At 33.7% G+C, this 22,195-nt stretch overlaps 1 long non-coding RNA gene across 1 annotated transcript; it reads right to left on the bottom strand.

Annotated features, from left to right (window-relative positions):
- Window positions 1–513: 513 nt before the first annotated feature.
- On the bottom strand, window positions 514–19,052 carry LOC139519738 (uncharacterized). The gene is made up of 3 exons (XR_011663662.1): window positions 18,930–19,052; window positions 3,367–3,470; window positions 514–630 (listed from the first exon to the last, which is right to left on the bottom strand). It is a non-coding gene; the product is annotated as an uncharacterized lncRNA (long non-coding RNA).
- Window positions 19,053–22,195: the final 3,143 nt, after the last annotated feature.

Raw genomic sequence — 22,195 nt, 5'->3', positions numbered from 1 at the left:
ATAAGCTACGATAACTCTTTCAAAGAAATGATTTTTGTATAAATATTAAACAAATAGTTTCGATTATGATCTTATTTACATCAAGTTAAAACAAACGTTTCTATCAAAGGAGAAAATAATTGAGTCCTCTTCAACGAAAGGATCTTTGTTCTTTGAATTTAAAAGTAAGATCAAATTGAATCATTATACATATGTGCATCAAGACGAATAACATGACAAATAACTCAATAACTTAAATATGGTATAAAAATGCAGCTGATGCATAGTTAAATAAATAATATAATTGTTTTGTGAATGGAATGTTAGTCTCTTGTCAACCTGTTTCAACCGTTAACTTTCTTACAACAGTGCAAGCGAATGTTTCATGTTTAGTCATAAACTTTGTAAAATATAATATTGATTTTATGTTAAAATTCTATTTCATGAAGAAAATATTTTGCAAAACAATTCCGTCGCATTATCTTTAGTTTAGTTTTCTTTTGCATTCTTGTTGGCTTTGTTGTTTTTTCCCCCAAGAAATATTGAGCAAGCGCTTTAGGTTTCATTCTTTGATATTACTGTAACATAATTATTTGGAAAAAATCCCTCTTTATCTCCATATCGTCCAAACCACCACCCAGGATCACCGTCCTAAAATATAATAAAGAATCCGATTAAGATATTGTCACTAACGCCACGTTTGGTCGTATATTTCTAATAACAAATTCCATTCGTTTGTTCATGTTTCTTTTCAAATTAATTTTACTTGCACCATATCTAGAACCCAGTACACAACCGAATTATACCTATAATATAAATATTGATATGTCGAAGTGTTTAAATGCTTAGGTACAAAAATGATAAAACACACAAAAATTAGTGTACTATACATAGAAAACTAGACCGTTCAACATGAACCGTATCAAAACCAGGAGTTGATCTCATGTGATCAAAATTATTACGAAAGATCCTGCTCGACTTGTAGCATACGTTACGAGCTCGTTGTAATTGAAAAATCGATGATAAGCCGCTATGGTGATGCTTAATCCTGGATACAATCCAATTTAAATTATAGATGCAAGTCAAGATATCACTTAACTATTTCTTATTTCTTTTATTTCAAGTTCGATTTGATAGATACGTTCAATTGACTTTTTTGTGTGTGTAACTTTGAACTATTTAGTGAAAGGACGTCCTCTGTATTGCAGAACCTGATTTTAATCCTCCGAATGTAACAAAAGAAAACACGTTCGTAACCCAAGATATTTGTATCTACGTTGCCAATTCTTTTGTATGAAACAAAGTTGGACTAATTATTTCATCCTGTCGTTATGTTAATAATGGTTTTATACAATCGTACGAAGAAAGAAACATATGTTGATTCTATTCTATTACTTCGATGATATTTTCTAATATTTACATCTGATTTACAACGCAACTAGATAAGGTAGTTCCATTTTTACTCAAAGCTTTAATTGCTGATAAAATATATGTAAATAATGTGAAAGACGTTTCTAGAATAGTGGAGCGGCGAATGTTGAAAAAGCCGTTCAGTTAACGAGTTTAAATTACCAAAATACCTCATGGAATTTTAATGTTTTAAATTATTTATTGATTATTCAGCCGCTTCTAAGTTTCAAAGTAATTAACTTTTCAAAACACTAGTTTATATTGATAGGGAATTAATTAGCAAAAAAAATATGTAGGTCACCATGCTTGTTTTCGAGATATGAACCATTGAAATTTTGGCGGGAAAATTTTCTCTCTTGACTTTTCATAGCTTTATCATTCACAAGTTGAAGTTCTAAAAGTAATTAAAATTTTATAAGACTTTTACAGATGACTTATCAATATACATGTAATAGATTTTCATAAAGAAAAATGGGGGTCACCGGGCAAATTTTGTAAAGGCATTCAAATGGATAAAACCAGAGGATTACGAAAATCTTTAAAAAAATCCAAAGCATGACAAGCCAGCTTCCTTAACTGACGTTACCCAACTAACAACGAATACCCCACTGCTTATTCGGTAGACAAGTCTCAGAACTTCCCCCTTCTAAAAATAATTTGTGAACGAAATTGGAAAATACAGTTACTCTTGAACTTCATAAACTATAGTTGTACTATATGTGAAGTAATATGCATCTGAAAATAGTTACAAGTAACGCAGAAAAATTATCGTTTTAAACCAGTTATCATTTGCAAGTTCAGTATTGATGTGTTTTAAAGTTACAACAAGGAAGCCGACGTACCATACTTCAATCGACCCGATTTCCTTTTTGAAGTTAATGAGTAAAAAGATAAATATTTGACTAAATATCTGCTTTTCATACATAATTCAAGTCCGGATATTTGTCACACATTAACCGAAGCTGATGTGGTTTCTAGTTATTTGCCCTTATTAGGCCATTTAGCGAAGATTCATTTTAGTCATTATCATATTTATTTCTTGTTCATTTTAGAATTTCCGAAGTCATATGATTTCTTTATATTGTTTATTATTGATGTCTATTCGTTTATGTTGAATTTAACGGTGAAAGTGAATATCATTGTAGGGTGCGCTTGGTTTTCAGGTGTGTTTGTTTTGTTTTGTATTCAAGTAAATGGACAATTTCACTCTCTCGTTAAAACTGGAACCGCGCAATGACAAGACAAGCGAGTTAAAGTTGGTGGTGACAAATTCATTATCTGCAATTTTGCTATTGATTAAATTTATTTTGCTAACGCAAATTTACAGATCTATCATTGTTGGGCTGATATTAGGACGAATTATATATATTAAATATTATATCTATATTGATGGGCTGATAAGGATTGTGACTTTTGTGTTTTCTCATAACGTACTGCATACTTTCAATACCTTTTTGAACATTGTAATTGCCGAAGTTGAATAATTTTGACAATCACTTTTTCCCCCGGACTTGTTCCGCGTTTTTAAAATAAAATAGATTTTACTCACATTTTGAAGTAGAATTACAATTAATTACATTCACGATCCGATTCTCAGATCTTCCAGGATCTGACTGAAATGCTTGACCACAGTAAGGTATTCTTTCACGATCAGTTGTCTCGACATACCGAATCACCACCGTGATCATACAAATTTAACACCGAACATTTTCTGTAGAAATGTTAAAGTTAAAAAAATCTTGAAATACATACAAATAGTTATGAACAAAAGATGAAAGTTGGGAGATTTGGTAATCGATAATCTTTATAAAAGTGAAGTATTTACTATCGACGGGAGTGCGTAGTTATAAATCTCAAAAAGAAGTAACACATCTAGTATTGCATGATTTTTACTACCTCTTTCCGTTGACCCAATTTGGAGCTAATTATACTGTATAAAGTCGTTTGACAAAATTTTTTCACCAGAGCTCACCATACCTTTCTAAGTATGTCTATGACACATCCGACATCAAGTTGTAGTTCATCTTCGTTCTCGGGAATATACTCATAGTTGACCGTAGCTTGTTGAATGTCGCATTCCGCTAAAGTAAATAAAAAAGTGTGTATTAAATACAGTTAAGTGAATGTTTTGAAAAGCTTAACATTTATCTAAGTTTCAGGAACTCATATGTTGCGCTGTATTTTTATCCAAATTAATTCTGCAAATAAAAAAATATCAATAAAGCGAAAGGTCATACATAAACATGTGTAAAACTATTGTATCAAACGCAGCGCACGCGTACTTTTTTCATAAATTAGTCCCAAAGATAACAAGTTCCGTGAGGAGATTACTGCAGTTTGCTATATATCTGTGAAAGCAAGAAGTATAACGCTGAAAATGGATAGTTTAGGAGATACGCTTTCATTTGCGATACATGGCGATAGATGGTGAATGGAATGTACTTATTTCCGGAGAACAATGAACAACCAGATTTTGACTAGTATTTGATTTATCTGCTTGACAGTCAATATTTCTAGATCTTGAGATAAAATCCTGCCACACAAAGATTGAGTTGGCGATTTCCATGTTTTGTACAAAATACTGCGCTTTGAAATCCCACATTCTTAGCAACTTTATGCTATTAAAAGGCCGTCAGACGTCATAGCAATGTCGGACTTGCCATTCCATAGTATTTTTGTTCACCAAAGTCATGCTCCTGCTTTAGTGTTCATAATGCTTTATTTGTTCAGTGTACGTGCTAATCAATATATCATGGTCTATCCTTTATATTTAGAAGCTGGTCTTTTTTTCTTCAAACTTTCTCTTTTTGGACTTAATTTAAATGTTCAAATTCCTTAAGAAATAGTAATATCTGAATATTTTATAGTGTAGGATGCCATTTCACCTTTTTCATTTTACCGTAATTTAATCAAATTTGTTGTCTTTTGGTTTTGGACATAGTATTGTTTGTGTTTATTTAAAATATTTGCAATGTTTTTATCAAACAACAATCATTCATCAAATGATCTAGCAAATCCGATCAGATCAAAGAGCCTTGCATCATATATGACAAAAGAATTGGAACGTTCAGAAACTAATTTATGCCAAGCGTAAACACAATTGCTTGTAGTGTATGCCTTTACATTTTACAGTTATTGGTTTTTATGATTGTGAGAAAACTGTCTACACATAGTTTTTATATTATTACATTTTTTTCTATTTCTTTAAATTTGAATTTAGATTATCATATATATTATGGTTTTACTAAGTATTTTGTATGTTTGCTGTTCTTGTTCCGTGATTGTTATGATTAACTCATGTCTAAATGTCGGGCAGCTGGTCCAAGGACACACATATAGTCCCTATTGTGGGCAGTATATTACTTGCAAAATTTTGTTCATTTAACTTCTACATTTATTTCTTAATATTTTATGCAGGAAATATAAAGTAGATTGATCTAATTCTAGGTTTTTAAATAACTTTGAGTGATGAATTTTTTAGGTAAAGTATTGACTTGGTTTAGTTAAATAAGGTCAAAATTTACTATGACTGAGCCCGTCATACTGAATTATAGATATCTTTAGCGTATAATTGTCCATATCTTTAGACAGAGCTAGCAAAAATCTTGTTGGAATACAGCATGACCGATTTTTATAGCCCCGCAACGAAGTTGTCGATGCCATATAGTTTTATCCTTGTCCGTCTTTCCGTCTTTCTGTCCTTCCGTAATTCCGTCATTCCGTCATTCCGCAACAAACCATTATACGGAGTTTTTTTTAAACGCCTTCAGATATTGGGCTGATTTTTGGTGTGTGAGTTAACCGTGATGAGTTACAGATCAAGTTTAAGTTTCGTTCCGCTCCACTAATTGTTGCCGAAATTACGGGCTTTGGACTTTGAGAAATTGTTGACATATCCAACTAAGTTAGACATCACGTGACTTTTGTGACGTATACAAGCCGCCATTTTGTATTATATTTCCCCATATAAAATGCATAGATGCTTCAATAAAGTTTAATTTTCTCATAAACCTGACCCGTTTTCTAACTTTTGCAAATCAACCCTTGATATTCAAACATATTTCTATCAAACAATGTTAGTCCTAACAGTTTAATTTTTGATTAAATTCTGTCATTTTAGAATTGTACAACATGCAATTTTCCTCGTCATTTCTCCGTTGACTCAATGCTAAATTACCGATACCCATGTCTACTTGTACAATAAATATAAAAAATTCCGTAAATAGAAATAAAATTTTGCAAATCGATTAAGTTTATTAAAACATATATCTGGCGAAGAATACTACTTAAAACAGTTGAATTTCAGGGCAAAACCTGTCAAAAAAGGGAATTTTTCGGGATTTTCAAAATGGCGGATGATGTATATGGAAATGTTGCATCAAGTCAAGGATTTGTATAGTAAGACTTTCCTAGATTATATTTAAATTTTCATGCAGAATCTCTGATGTTTCTGTTGTTTTCTTTGGTGATATTTCGATATGATTAATTTCAAAATTTCTTGATAAAAAAAGTATTTTTTTAAGTGTGACAAGGGAACATTTATTTTGACAGATATATCCAGGATGTTCTGTTACCAGAAAATAGTTTACAATAAAATTTGTTATAAAAAAAATTTCTTCTTTTTTTAAAGGTGTTTTTCCTGTTTTCTGCATACTTTATTTTCCTTTAGAAATATAAAAATGTTTTCATCCCAAGAGAAAAAAAACCCCAACACCAACAATTATTATAGATAAATGTTCTATACTTTTAAAATTTCATCCCTTGACCAAACAGGTGAACTCTTACTTTGGATGTAATGTTACATAACAATATATTGTCAGGTAGACGTGCAAACCAAAAGCAACCAGGTGACATTAAACATCCTGTGTATACATGTATTACCAGAGTTTAAATTTTGTGATATACAAAAGTTTTCATAAATGTAAAAATGAATAGCTTCTCTTAATTTGCCGTCACAGTCAAATCAGAAATTGTATGTATCATTAATTAACTTTACGAAAATATGAATATTATGAAAATTTCTTTAAAAAAATATTTTTTGCTTCACAGATATTCAAATATTTATGTTTCCGATTGCTCTGATTTCAACAATAGTGTATACCCGATAATATCTATCGACAGAGTTATCGGTCCTGAATAGGACTGATATAGTTGGGTATGAAATCACAGTTATACAGACTTTTTTTCTAAACGCTTTCAGATATTGGGCTGATTTTTGGTATGTGAGTTAACCATGATGAGTTACAGATCAAATATAAGTTTTGTTCTGCTCCACTAATTTTTGCCGAAATTACGGGCTTTGTACTTTGAGAAATTGTTTAAAATCACAGTTATACTGATTTTTGGTATGTGAGTTAACCATGATGAGTTATAGATCAAGCTTAAGTTTCGTTCTGCTCCGCTTATTTTCACTGAAATTACAGGCTTTTGAACTTTGATAAATAATTGAAAATCACAGTTATACAGATTTTTTCTCTATTCCCCCCCAGATTTTGAGCTGATGTTTGTGTCCACATGGTTTATATTGAAATTGCAGATTTTTGAACTTTTTGGGACGGGGCCATTCGTATCGCTTTGACACATCTAGTTTAAATTTTGTTTTAATGTCTTAGAAGAAATGCACAATTGGTCATTTGATAAATCTGATTTTGGACGGCGTTGTTCCTTTGACATCGTTTTTCGGTTTTTGTATATCTAAGCTCGTTCGCTATGCATGTTTCTGTAATGACGTTTTGGATTTCAACGAACGTTATCTATGTATTACTTGTACTATTTAATCATTACTCATGGATCTTGTTACCACACATAAATTAGAATCTTTACATAATTCTTTCATAAATATAAAGATTTGGTTTGCAAGTTTGGCTGTATCTGTAAAAAACTTTTTTTAAACGGAGTAACACATTATAAATGTCATGGTGGTGTTTAAATACGATTCGTGTAGACTTGTCAATCTTAAATAAACTTATCTTAAAAGGTTACCAATTCAACACAGTTATAGAATATTGATTTTGTTATCAGTAAATATATATAATACTGAATATTACACATTTAAAAATTTAAATCTTTAAAAATGTCCTGTACCAAGTCAGGAAAATGGCTATTATTATATCATAGTTCGTTTCTGTGTGTGTAACATTTTTACGTTGTGTTTCCGTTGTGACGTTTGTTTGCTCTTATATTTTAGTGTGAATTCAAATTACTATAAGACGTGTCACGGTACTTTTCTATCCCAAATTCATGTATTTGGTTTTGAGGATATATTTGGTATTCTCATCGGATTTTGTCTAATGCTTAGTCCGTTTCTGTGTGTGTTACATTCTAACGTTGTGACGTTGTTCTCCTCTTATATTTAATGCGTTTCCCTCATTTTTGGTTTGTTACTCCGATTTTGTTTTTTGACCATAGATTTACGAGTTTTGAACAGCGGTATACTACTGTTGCCTTTATTTATGTACATTCACTTTACTACTTTCTGTCGATACCAATATCTTGGCATTGCACAAAGGCATGTGTTTCCCTGACTGTTAATGACGTCTTTACACTAAATTTGATGTTGGATATATACTGATTGATAGTTTAGTTTTAGAAACATGATTTTGTATAAGTTGGTATTGGCTTTGAACTTGCTGTTAGTAACTGCGAGTACTCTCAGATCTGTGCTTGGAGTCATTTGTGTTGTTGTTGTTGGGGATAAAGGATGGATATATATATATCCTGCCACGTTCTGTCTGTGTGTTGGTTTGGTGTTTTTATTTTTATCGATCTGCTGAGTTAAACCTTTCTCAACTTTTTTGTGGTGCGGTAACATCACTGTCTCATGTTAGGGGAGGGTTGAGCGCTCATAAAAATGATTAACCCTGCCACATTCCCAAGTCAGAAGCCTATAGTTAAGTGGTTGTCATTGGTTAATGTCTGTCATATTTGCTTTTCGTGAATTGTTTTGTTATTATTAGGCGGTAAGTATTCTCAATTTTATTGTTTCATATTTTTCCTGTAAAGCAGATTATACGGTATGGGTTTTCTTTTATTGTTGAAGGCATTTTAACCTTTGGCCTGATAGTGATTGTAAACCTGTCATTCGTTTTGTTGTATTGTCTCACTTCAGAAAAGGTAGATTATAACAAACATTTTTTTTTTCTTCAAAATATAGTTTTTTGTGTTTTTAATGATCCAGAACTTTGAAGATATAAAGCTTCACATATGACATGTATGGTCAACCCTTTATAGTTTCCCTTTAGGTGTCATGTCTGTATTCAACAAGATATATCAATTTTAAGATGGTATATACATACTTTGACTTTCAAACTAAAACCGCCATTCCCACAATTGGTTCATTTCTCCTATTCCCACTATTTATAAAGTTGTACATGGAAATCTTGCAAGATGAGAATGTTTGGTATTACAATAATTACATTAGATGTAAATTTCATTATAATACGTTATTCTGATTGGCTACACTGCAATCTAGCGTTATTTCTTAATCAACTTCATTACACAATAAAATGTATCATTCATGATGACAGGAGGTCCCACAATAAAGTGCACAGGTTAATCAAATATAAACTTTATAAAAATCTTGTTTCATGATCCTAGCTAAACAAATGAAATTTTTGAGTATTGAGTATTGAATGATTCTTTTAGTAACTTCATAGGGTTGTAAAAGCGTTGACCGTACGCACATTTTTAGAACGAATCGCGATGAAGCGCGAAAAGCGCTTCATCCAAAATGTACTTCGGTCAACGCTTTTTCACACCAATGAAGTTATATATAAAAGCATTCAATTCCTAATTATCTATAATCAATATATGTTTTCGGTTTTTCTTTTTAAAAAAATACAGGTAATACCGGCGTCACACATTGGCGTATAAACCGGCGTGCACCAAACGTACAGAAAAAATTGACAAAGTCGGTGTACGTTAGTTGCACGCCAGAGGAACGATAAGCAATTGTTAAATGCGCGTTGTATAAGTTTGAAGTACGTACGTCGAAATACTTAGCTAAAACATTTTCATCCAGCTCAAGCGTGTGACTAGCGTATACCTGTACGCTACAAGCACGTTATGAATATGCTACTATAAGTTATATGGTTCGCTACTGACTCCCTACGGATCCATAGAGGGTTAGTAAAATTCTTAGGGGTGAGGCCGGAGGGAGTCAGTAGTTAACCGTAAATTCGCACGCCGGACTTTTTCTGCTGCATTATGTTGAAAAATAAGCAATAAAACACAACAACATTAATAGATGACGTCACAATTAACGCATCATGAACCCCTATGAATTTACTAACCCCTACAGTCTCATAGGGGGTCACCACGTGAAGGCGTTAAACCAATCACAACGTGATCATTTACCCGCGGTGCGATAAAAACGCGTTTAACGCGCTACAGATAAGTTTGAGACACTATTAGGGCACGAGATCGTTCGACTTTAACTAAATCATATGCGGGTGTGTTGAAACAAACACCCCATAATAGAAGGTCAAAGATACGACCGGGGCGCGTCTCAAGAAACTTTTTACCTCCGTAGCATGCATTCCATCTACGTTAGACAAACGACAAGTATACACCACCATACGTTTCTTGAATGCCCAATAAACGTTTAGCGTACGACAAATACACGCTTAAAGCTCGTTGTGCACACGTTACAGATATGATTGACAGGTTGAATGCATCCAAAATTACTAGTATTGGCAGCGTACATGTTTTTTTAACACGCCCGGCGTACGGCGGAGCTGTACGCTGTTGTGTGACGCCGGTATAAATCTTAGGTGATTTTTGTAATTAAGCTTAATTGATATAAACACACATTATTTATCAAAACATCTCGAAGGAATAGTGATTTTTTTAAAAGTTGGAATAGAAGGAAGACACCCATTAATTGTTGAAAGCTTATAATACGATAAAAAAAAAATGCACAGGAATGTCAAATTACTTTATGTAAATGTGTACATATTTATGCAAACATATTTATTGTCAATGCCAAGAATATCAGGATGTATTCTGGGTGTGACAGCTACTAAGTATTTGTCAACTTAATACCCAACCCCCACTGATGTATATCAAATAATTTAAATTGCAAAGCATTCAATACACATTTTCAAGTAAAATGCAAATATACTGTATAAAACCTGAAAATTACATTTTAGAAATAACATGTTATGTTGTATCTTTCTGTTGATGTGAATGGAATCAAATAAAATAAAAGTACTGAAGTGCAGAACATCGGATGACCGCAAGTTCTTGTGGATGGTCAAAAGCATTTTTCACAGAAAAAAAATCACATCTCCTAAACCTGAGGTTAATGTACAGAGATATTTTTCTGAGATAAGTTCGTGCGTGGATGATGAATAAATGACAGGAAATTTAACCTCATTGTTATAACTATTGTGAAACAAATCAGTATACACTGGTTTTTTGTTATATATTTTATTAATATAACAGTAACATGTAGATATAATTTTCATCCATTTCTTTATCATTCTATTCTACTATTCTAATAATAGTGCAGTGTAAGTTTTTGGTGGACACTCTTCTGTAAAAAACCGATTGTACACACTTTACTGATATAATCTCATTGCAATTCATACCATAAATCTCACTATAATACATAATATTAATACAATAACCAAATATATATTTGCCGACTGCCCAACGTTATCTAGAGGACACCGAACTCATTACAAATAAATAAACATGATGACATGTGAAATATAACAGCATGTGTGATATAGCCATACAGCATAACATACTGAGTGGTTATTAATAATAAGTCATCAAGATTTCTCCATCCTTAACGATCCCGCCGGCCAGGAAAAACCAACTATGTCGATAGACAGCATTGGAAACCTGTGTCCAAACACTAAATTAGTCGAAAGCTAATTTGCTCGAAAGACCGTTTCCGGAGTCATACTTGGACAGTATACTTAAAGATATGACATATAACGTGATATAAAGGAGAACATGAAAAAATAACCCTACGTGCATCAGTACATTCAGCAAAAAAACGTAAAGCTCATAAATGAACGAATACATTGCACAAACATAATAAAAACCTAATTAAGATCTAGCTATGAAATATTAATGAGAAACGATATATATAAATATCGTTAAGAAACTTGACCGTATCAGTGTTGGGTAGAGAGCGATTACTCCACGGGATTATTTCCCGCTCATTTATTACATGTACATGTAAACATGTGATAATCACATGATTAATCAGACGGAACGTTTGTACAATAATTTTCCTCTATACTGCGAAACGCGGAAAATTATAAGTACACACTTTACTGATGTAATGTCATTGCAATTTATACCATAAATCTCACTATAATACATAATATTAATATAATAACCAAATATATATTTGCGGACTGCCCAACGTAATCTAGAGATCACAAAGAAAGGGATGGAAAGAGCCCAAATTATAAACCAAGTTTTCTATACACTCCCCCATAAGTTAAGCACCACCCGTATTTTTATCAATAAGAAATTTTCAAATCCAAAAATTCAATATTTTTGAATAAGAGTTAATCGTGTTGACATTGGTTAAATAAAATGTAAATATTGTGCAGTATAAAAAAAAATAAAAGTTAGGGTTTTTTATGCTTTCTGCTGTGTGAAGGGAACTTTCAATTTTACGTTAAAAACAACAAGTTAAAATCCCTATAAAATGTTTTAATTTGTTGATCATTTTCATTAATTTCAAATAATGATACAGTTTTGAACTTTTTGGAAAACAATCAAGTATACATTTACTGTCAATTAAGGTTCATAAAGTCAATATCGTGTATAGCTTCCACGCTTCCGGTAGAGATTCAATACACGTCTCCTCATTCCTTGCACAAGTCGTCGTAGCCTATACTGTGGAAATCTCTGCCATTCCTGTACCAAAGCGACCCTCAATTCTGGTATTGTTGCACATTTTGGTTGTCTCTGGTTAAGTTTACGGTCGATAAAGTCCCATACATGTTCAATTGGGTTCATGTCAGGTGACATGGCCGGCCAAGGTAAAGTGTCTATTGATTCTGACGTCAGGTATGCGTTGACAATTCGTGCGCGATGAGGTCTCGCATTGTCATCTTGAAAGACCGGTCTATCAGTTAACGATTGATTGTCAAAATGAGGCGATACAATGGTGTTCAGATGTCATCCCGGTACCTTTGTCCATTCAGCTGGGTACCGTGAAGAACATGCATATCAAGTTTACAGTCATGGGAAAAACATCCCCATACTGTTACACCGCCACCACCGAAAGCTGTTGTACCAAGAATGTTATTGTCCCGATATGCGGTGTTTCTTTCCCTCCAAACACGTGTTCTGCCGTCGACGCGCTTCAGCAAGAAACGACTTTCATCGGACCAGTGAATTCTTCTCCAGCTGCGTAAAGTCCATCGGCGATGGTTCCTAGCCCACTGTTGTCCTGCTCTACGGTGTCTTAAAGTTAATTCCGGGCGCTTTATTCGCCTCCGAGCCCTTAGACGGAAACTATGCAACCTACGTATCACAGTCCGCACACTTACTCTACCCCCAATAGGCCAAAGTCTACGAAGCTGATCAGCAGACGAAAAAGGTTTCAATCTTGCTTGCCGGGAAAGATTTCTGTCTTCTCTGGGAGTAGTTTTACGTGGTCTGCCTGCTCTAGGGCGGTCTTCGACTGACCATGTCTGTCGGTATCTCTGCACCGAGCCTGATAATCACAGTGTGGTTAACACCAAAATGGACCGCTATTCTACGGCAACTTAGACCTGTATTTGCCATACCTACAACTTGCCAGCGTTCCGCAATACTCAGTTTTCGTCTTCCCATCTTAAAAGTTTGATATCAATGGCTAATTCAAGTGCGAAATGCACGCGCTAAAATCATTTGTGTTTAGTCAAAAACAGTAACGCGAAAAACACACAAGACAGGTTGTTAAAACTGGTTTTGAACAATCAAAATGTAATCGATTGACATTTTACCTGTATCCAAAAGTTACCTATTGTTTACAGGTTTAATATATAGTATTTTTTTTACAAAAACAATAATTAAGAAAACAATTATTTCGAAATTCAATTGGGTGGTGCTTAACTTATGGCGGAGTGTATAGATACTGATAATCTCATATCCAAGGAATCCGCAATGTAACCATCTTTGCTAATATCTGATTTCCACCTTCCATGACGTTTAATACATCTCTCATTTACTTCTGACCTGGCTGCTGCAGAAGCACCACCAGAACGTAAAGAATGCAAACCTAGGTTCAAGTCAGGAGCTACAGTTTTTAATCTACGTACAATATTCTCTTTTGTGGCTGTATAGCTTAACTTCTTATTCTTATATATCAACTTAGCTAACCCCTTAGACCTAAAAATCGGTCGAAATATAAAATAATCCGAATTAACATCCAAACTAGCGAGTGAAATGTATCGCTTATACATAACAACTGGACATGCCAAAGTGCTTCCACTAGAAATAAGTATCTCGTTACCTTGTCTGTATTGATCGGTCTTGGACCGGGGCAGAAAAATGGAAACATGATCATCAAAAATCTTAACATCTTTACATGAAATAGAACTTAATTCGTCATAGCGCAAAAATCCAACATAGCCAATCAAAATCATAGTCAAGTCTCTAACAATAAGCAAGTCATTTTCAAATTCATTAATTTTACAAAGTTCAAGTATTATATCAGAGGTAACAGGGTCCTTCTTTACAACTGGGTTTCCATTTAATCTTTTACATGATTGAGCTAACGAATGAATGTAAGCGTTATTTGTAGGATCAACGTAACCATAAAGCTCATGTACCTACTTTAAAGCATAAATTATCGAATCTAAAGTACAAGGTGATGATTTCTTGTCAATCAATAATGTTAAAAACAATGAAACCTGAATTGGATCTGCTGGTAATTCGTTAAAACCATATCCTTGACCAACATATATCCAACGATTATAACTAGCAAAGTACTTTTTTGTAGTATTGTCACTTTTAGACTGGATAAGATAAACAGACATCTTTTCTGCTAATTCTCCAAGTTCACCCGGACATCCTACAGTACTCCTCTCTACAATCTCCACAACATGTTGCCTCAGTCCTAAGCCTGAAAATCGCAAATATGGATCATTAGAACATAATATTAAAAGCGATCAACCTAAATATAAGTGGCCATTTCCCGAAAATGCTGTTTATACCGGCACCCTTCACTATAACTTTGTCATTTGTAAGATAAATAACGTCTGAAACAAAACTCTTAAAAATTTCTTGTTCACAAAGTAAAGGCCAAAATGCCGCCGATTTCCACTCTGGTATAACCAAAATACCATTAGCATGCTCATTGCACATTTTGTTTACTGTTTTTGCAATCAAAGAAGGTGCGGGTACCAACCAATTGTTGTCCTTTCCCCAATATTGACTAAAACTGTCAACTGCTTCAGTTCCTCGGCACCATATAACTGAATTGAAACGCGAACAGTGTGTATTGTAATGAGTAGCAAATCGGTCGATGCTACACGGACCCCAAATATTGTTTAAGAAACTGAATGTTTCATCGTTTAAAGACCAGTCATCGTGATCTGTATAACGACTAAGTTGATCTGCATATACATTCTGAGCCCGAGGGACCCAGCGAGTCTGAATATTAATGTTTTTCTGTTCACAAGATTCTTAAATATTAATCGTAGTTTTTTGCAGTGACAAATTTCTACTCCACATCGTCAAAATACGTGCGACATTTTGATTGTCACTGTTGACTCGAACTAATGTGTTCTCCAATAACGAATCTTGAGTATACAAAACTCTCTTGACGCATTCAAGTTCACGCCAAGTTGAACTCTCAAAAGGTTCATTACCTACCCAGTTACCGAATATTTCGGTACGATCATATGTTGAACAAAAACCACCAAAGCCTACATCTGAGGCATCACAAAACAAATCGTCATCAAAATTGTCGTGAAAATTAACTGTGCTTATATTCACACCTTTACTATTCCTTGCTCTGCAAGAAACTCTCCAAAATTCTAACTCATCAATAGCTTCTGATGTAATTTTTACAGATGCCTCCCAGCTTGCTCTACCGTTAACACAAGCATATAAAAATCTGGTTCTCAATCTCACGAGATCACCAAATACTATTTGCATTGATATGAGCCCGCTAAAATTCGAGCCTTTAACAAAACTTTACCTTTTCCAATCTCGGAAAGTATATAGTTTACAGTTTGCTCTGCTTTATCTATTCTCTCAGGACTGACGAATATTCTACCAAAATACCATTAGCATGCTCATTGCACATTTTGTTTACTGTTTTTGCAATCAAAGAAGGTGCGGGTACCAACCAATTGTTGTCCTTTCCCCAATATTGACTAAAACTGTCAACTGCTTCAGTTCCTCGGCACCATATAACTGAATTGAAACGCGAACAGTGTGTATTGTAATGAGTAGCAAATCGGTCGATGCTACACGGACCCCAAATATTGTTTAAGAAACTGAATGTTTCATCGTTTAAAGACCAGTCATCGTGATCTGTATAACGACTAAGTTGATCTGCATATACATTCTGAGCCCGAGGGACCCAGCGAGTCTGAATATTAATGTTTTTCTGTTCACAAGATTCTTAAATATTAATCGTAGTTTTTTGCAGTGACAAATTTCTAATGTGTTCTCCAATAACGAATCTTGAGTATACAAAACTCTCTTGACGCATTCAAGTTCACGCCAAGTTGAACTCTCAAAAGGTTCATTACCTACCCAGTTACCGAATATTTCGGTACGATCATATGTTGAACAAAAACCACCAAAGCCTACATCTGAGGCATCACAAAACAAATCGTCATCAAAATTGTCGTGAAAATTAACTGTGCTTATATTCACACCTTTACTATTCCTTGCTCTGCAAGAAACTCTCCAAAATTCTAACTCATCAATAGCTTCTGATGTAATTTTTACAGATGCCTCCCAGCTTGCTCTACCGTTAACACAAGCATATAAAAATCTGGTTCTCACTCTCACGAGATCACCAAATACTATTTGCATTGATATGAGCCCGCTAAAATTCGAGCCTTTAACAAAACTTTACCTTTTCCAATCTCGGAAAGTATATAGTTTACAGTTTGCTCTGCTTTATCTATTCTCTCAGGACTGACGAATATTCTACCAATTTCAATGTTCCAATTGAAATCTAACCATTTTAATTTTTGGCATCATGATCCCAAACACATTTTTCATGTGCAATTAGAAAACCTAGCTTTTGAAGTTGAAATTTTACAAACTGACAACTTTTTTGACAAGATTCAAAATATTTGCCACCTCCCAAACCATCATCTAAAACATAATAATTCGTGTGCCTTTAGATCTGAAATACTTTACATCTTCTCTGAGAACTTTGGTAAATATGTAACCAGCTGTAGCCAATCCAAATGGCAAGACATTAAAAACGAAATATCTGTTTGCACCATCTATCTCCCATGCAAAACCTAAATATTCTCTGTGCAATTCAACAATCTCAATATTGTGATAAGCACTTTTTAAATCATAGCCATATAGAAAATCATGTTGGTGAAAAATTTCCCTTGCTAACTTTGTGTCTTCATATTTAAATCTAAATTTAAATAAATGAGGATTGATGAGTCTACAATCCAATACCAACCTGGGTTTGCTCGATTTATTAAAAGCAACGGTCAAAGGATTAACTACACAAGGTATCTAATTTACTTCTGATATACAACCTTTTGACAGCAAAGTTTCAATTTCTGACTTAACAAAAACTTGCGTTATCAAGAGATGATCTGTTATTTCTAATAATTTTATGATCTGGTTCTGTTCTGAAAGGTATCTTACACCCATTTTGTATAACATCAATTATGTGTGTATTACCTGTGATTAATCTCCATACATCGATAGCATTTTTCAATCTACTTACTGGACTAACCGGTTTTTCCACATTAGTAACAAGATCAACAGTTTATAAACAATTAATTGTTATTGAAACCTTCTCATTGGCGTTTCTTATTTTAGAATTATTGCAATAAAAATTAGCATCTGAGGTACAAAATAAGCTTGAACTATCTAAGTTTGATAAATATAAAGAATTACTTATCTTTTGTTTTCTATCAGGACAATTATCTGCCCAGTGCCCCCTTTTTCCACAATTGAAACACTTTCCAGGCTTGAAGGAATCATCTTTATCTGCATTCCTGGCATAAGGAACTTGTCTGGGTTTGATGCTTTTCTTGGTTTTCTCTGCTTTACTCTTGCACTCTGCTCTAGACTGAGCTCTTAACATTTTTCTCTCATCTTCGGAGTCTGCTATTGGGTTGGCAACATACTCATTTATCACTTTCCAACCGAGTTGAGAAGAATCTGCAAGCTTAAATAACTTTTGTCTCTCTTGCACAATGTCAATACCTTCTGAAATCCTGGATTTAGCGTTTTGTACGGTCGCTCTGGTCAAATCATGAACTTCTAAGCTTGACTCGCCTCTTTCAGCTTTGTTAGAACCTTCACACCATACTTGAATTAGTTTTCGTTGCCCTTCCTCTGAAAAGTATAGTTATCGGTCAGAGTTTCCTCCATCTTGGCCATTTGAGTCTGCGAAATTCTTGTTGACTTTCTTGTAAGGTGGTCTGCAAATTTGTCAGTTTACTGTCCATTATACCATTTATACTGTTCAATAAATACTGTTGAGATGTTGATATGGCATTGGAAACTTCTCTCGAAATGGCATTTCTTAAAGGGCTGCTCAACATTCCGGTGTCCATCTTGACCGTATTAGTGTTGTGTAGAGAGTGATTACTCCACGGGATTATTTCCCGCTCATTTATTACATGTACATGTAGACATGTGATGATCGCATTATTAATCAGACGGAACGTTAGTACAATAATTTTCCTCTATACTGCGAAACGCGGAAAATTATAATTTCTAAAAGATTGGATATGAGTAGGCATTCATATTTTCCCGCAAAAAACCCCCCAGAGTTACCAGTCCTCGCCGGGATTGTCGCAAACCTTTTTTGAGACTTTCCTCCACACAATTTTTCGGTACGTGTGCATAGATATTATCAATAATTGTTTACTTATGTATCAAATGCGTTTTGTAATAATATATATTTTTTCACTCTTTTGGTCTTTTGGGGACAAATGTTGTTTGTGCTGTGTTTAGACCCCCCAACAACGAATTTTGACTTGTTTATATTGCTTGGCCTTGTATTATATTTTCCCTCCGGTTAATATAACCCGTTCATCCTATTTTGACTTTTTATAAAATTCAGGACTCTATTTTTAATTGAGGTAAATTAAATGGCCTTCCAAATACTTTTCGATCCTTAACATCACTGAAGAGACATTAATTGTCGAAATCCGGATATGGTGTAAAATATTTACAAAAAAACAAGGAAGCAAGCAATCAAGCACAAAAAACAAACAAACAAACAATTCAATCATGCTTCCAAAAACGGGGGGGGGGGGGGGGGGGGGGGGGTGGGGGGGGGGGTGTCCATGCTTTAAAAACAATTGTAGAAATACAAAGAAGTCATTATCGATCGGTTTATTAAAACTATATGTTACCTTTCTTGGTCCCCTTACTTTCTTGAAGTAGATTATCAGATGTTTCTTCTACAAAGTTCGTTGGATATTGACCAGTTTTCCCCTTACAGCACCATTCTGCCCATCCACTGTCATCTGTATCCTTTATAAAGATGATGAAAGTAAGACAAATAATCAACAAATCAACTATCAATGTTCATATTACAATGTTAAAACAGAGAATGGAAATTGGAAATGTGTCAAAGAGCTCGACAGCGATTTTTTGGTTAAACTCAGAACTTACTCTGTGATTCTTTTATCGTGGTCCAAATGTCGATATCGAATTGATATCGATGATCATATTATTATGACATACATTATGCAACAATGTTGATTTTGATGTGGATATCGTCAATATCAACAATGACGTCTCAATATCGACTAGATGACTTGAGAAAAACATAGTAAAAAAAAAGACATTTCTAGATTATCAAATCAAGCCTGAATAATAAAAAAGTTTAAATAAAAAAAAAAAAAAAACAACTTCAAGATAAATAAAAAAATAAATAGTCAATAAAAATTGACAAAATCAATTGTTATCAATCATCCGTTATTTTGAAAAAATAAGGATACCAGCCCAAACAGATATTAAAAACTAATTGTTCAGAGAACAACTACGGTCTTTTCACCCGATACACTATATTTTGAAGTGAAAAATAATTAAACTCGGTTAGAAATGTAAATTTCAGAGCCGAATGATAACTTCTTGAAAGCTGAATTTTAAAATATATGTTTTTTATACATTTTTGTTTGAAATTAAGGAGAAAATTTGTTTTTTACGGTTTGAAAAAGGTCACTTCCGGTCTCATTTGATAGTATACTTGACACTGATTCCAAAAACATATGGTTTAATGTACTTTTATATTAAATAAGTACAAAAATAGCTACTCCCAGTTAACAAAAGGTCATTTTAAAGTTGATTTTGTCAAGGACATATAGCTTTATCATGCATAAATTAAAAGTTAAAGTATAGGTCAAAAGCTAGAACGTCAAATAAAACTTTGATCCTGACATGTAACAAAGGGCCTCAAATCAAATTAACTCTATATCTCCACTATATATTGTTAATGAGTTATATAACCATACATCTAATATTAGATATAAAAGGGTCAAAAACTCCTATTAAATGATTACGTACCCTTTCAATTTAAATTTATGTGTTACGACATGTCGAAACTAACAACTCTGTATAAATGTTTTCTTGATATCTAATAAGATAGACAAGTCGAAATTAAAATTCAGAACATAACTTTGACATTTGACCTTGACCTTATTTTCTTTTTATGGACCAAGGACCTCAAATTAAAAGACCCAAGATCTCTATCACTAATGGTTTATTAGTTAGAAATGCATATCACTTATATCAAATGTATAAGGGGGAATAACTCTCATATGGAGGCCCTAAATAGTTCCGTCAAAATTAATCAAAACCTCCTATGGATATAACGAGGAATTTGGTAAAATAAATTTGTTAAATTATTGGGAAGTTTTAGAAATAACAAGAAAATCAGTGTTCAGTGAGTTTACTCTTACATGGTAAAGTAATTGGTTTAACGAAGTCAGTTTCAAAAGCGTATTAACTGTTCGATATCAAATACCAAATATCTAAGCGACATATTGGTAAACAACAAAACAGCGAAGTAAAAAATTAAACGGAAGAAAAAAAAAATCAAACCAATAATTCATAGAACATTTGAATGTCTATTCACCCGTATAAATCTTTTTTTTATAGGAAATTATCAAAATTCGGTTTAAATGTGAATTCCAGCGTCAAACGATAGCTAATGCTACGCTGATTCCAAAAATATACGGCCGTTGTATACAATGTTTTTGAATTAGGAAGATAATTTGTTACCTCCGGTTTGTAAAGTGAAACTTCCGGTATTATTTAAATGTTAAATTGCCACTGATTCCAAAAATATGCCACCGTGGTTCAATATACTTATATATTAAACATGTACAAAAAATATCTACTTCCGAATCACAAAATGGTCATTTCTGGTTTGTTTTTCCAAAGTGAAACAGCTTGCAACCTAATGCAAAAAGTTCCAAGGTTTTAACATGTATATGTTGTGTACAAGTTATCATTTTGTACAAATTATAATTTGAACAAAAAAATCGTACAAATTATAATTTGTATTTTGACTTTGTACAAATAGTAATTTGTACAAAAAGTGCTTGTACAAATTACAATGTGTACAAAATTTGACTAAATTTCACTTAGAACTTGTACAATCATTTATAGTGTTATTAAAAAGCATTGATACACACTATAAACCTTATATCAAAATACAAAAATACCCAGACGGAGACAGGAAATATAATTGAAACAAGCCCATACCAGTTAATTCTGATAGTAGACTAGAGATTTGCACCAGTGGAAATTCTGATAGAATAATAAAAAATTGGCTTCAGTTACAATCTTGAATATAATAGAAGTTGGCATCAATGACAATTCTGATAGCATGATAGATATTGGCCGCCCTAACAATTCTGATAGCATACTAGTAATAAAATTGGTCTCACTAACAACTCTGATAGGCCTCAGTGACAATTCTGATAGTATCATGATAGAAATTGGCCTCAGTGACAATTCTGATAGTATGCTAGAAATTGGCCTCAGAGCCACTTCTGATAGTATCATGATGGAAATTGGCATCAGTGGCAGTTCTGATAGTATGATAGAAATTGGCCTTAGTGCCACTTCTGATAGTATCATGATGGAAATTGGCATCAGTGGCAGTTCTGATAGTATGATAGAAATTGGCCTCAGTGCCACTTCTGATAGTATCATGATGGAAATTGGCATCAGTGGCAGTTCTGATAGTATGATAGAAATTGGCCTCAGTGCCACTTCTGATAGTATCATGATAGAAATTGGCCTCAGTGACAATTCTGATAGTATGCTAGAAATTGGCCTCAGAGCCACTTCTGATAGTATCATGATGGAAATTGGCATCAGTGGCAGTTCTGATAGTATGATAGAAATTGGCCTCAGTGCCACTTCTGATAGTATCATGATGGAAATTGGCATCAGTGGCAGTTCTGATAGTATGATAGAAATTGGCCTCAGTGCCACTTCTGATAGTATCATGATGGAAATTGGCATCAGTGGCAGTTCTGATAGTATGATAGAAATTGGCCTCAGTGCCACTTCTGATAGTATCATGATGGAAATTGGCATCAGTGGCAGTTCTGATAGTATGATAGAAATTGGCCTCAGTGCCACTTCTGATAGTATCATGATG

This window comes from Mytilus edulis, chromosome 4, assembly GCF_963676685.1.
Source record: "Mytilus edulis chromosome 4, xbMytEdul2.2, whole genome shotgun sequence".
NCBI lineage: Eukaryota > Metazoa > Mollusca > Bivalvia > Mytilida > Mytilidae > Mytilus > Mytilus edulis.
This window is presented reverse-complemented; position numbering and strand designations above follow the sequence as displayed.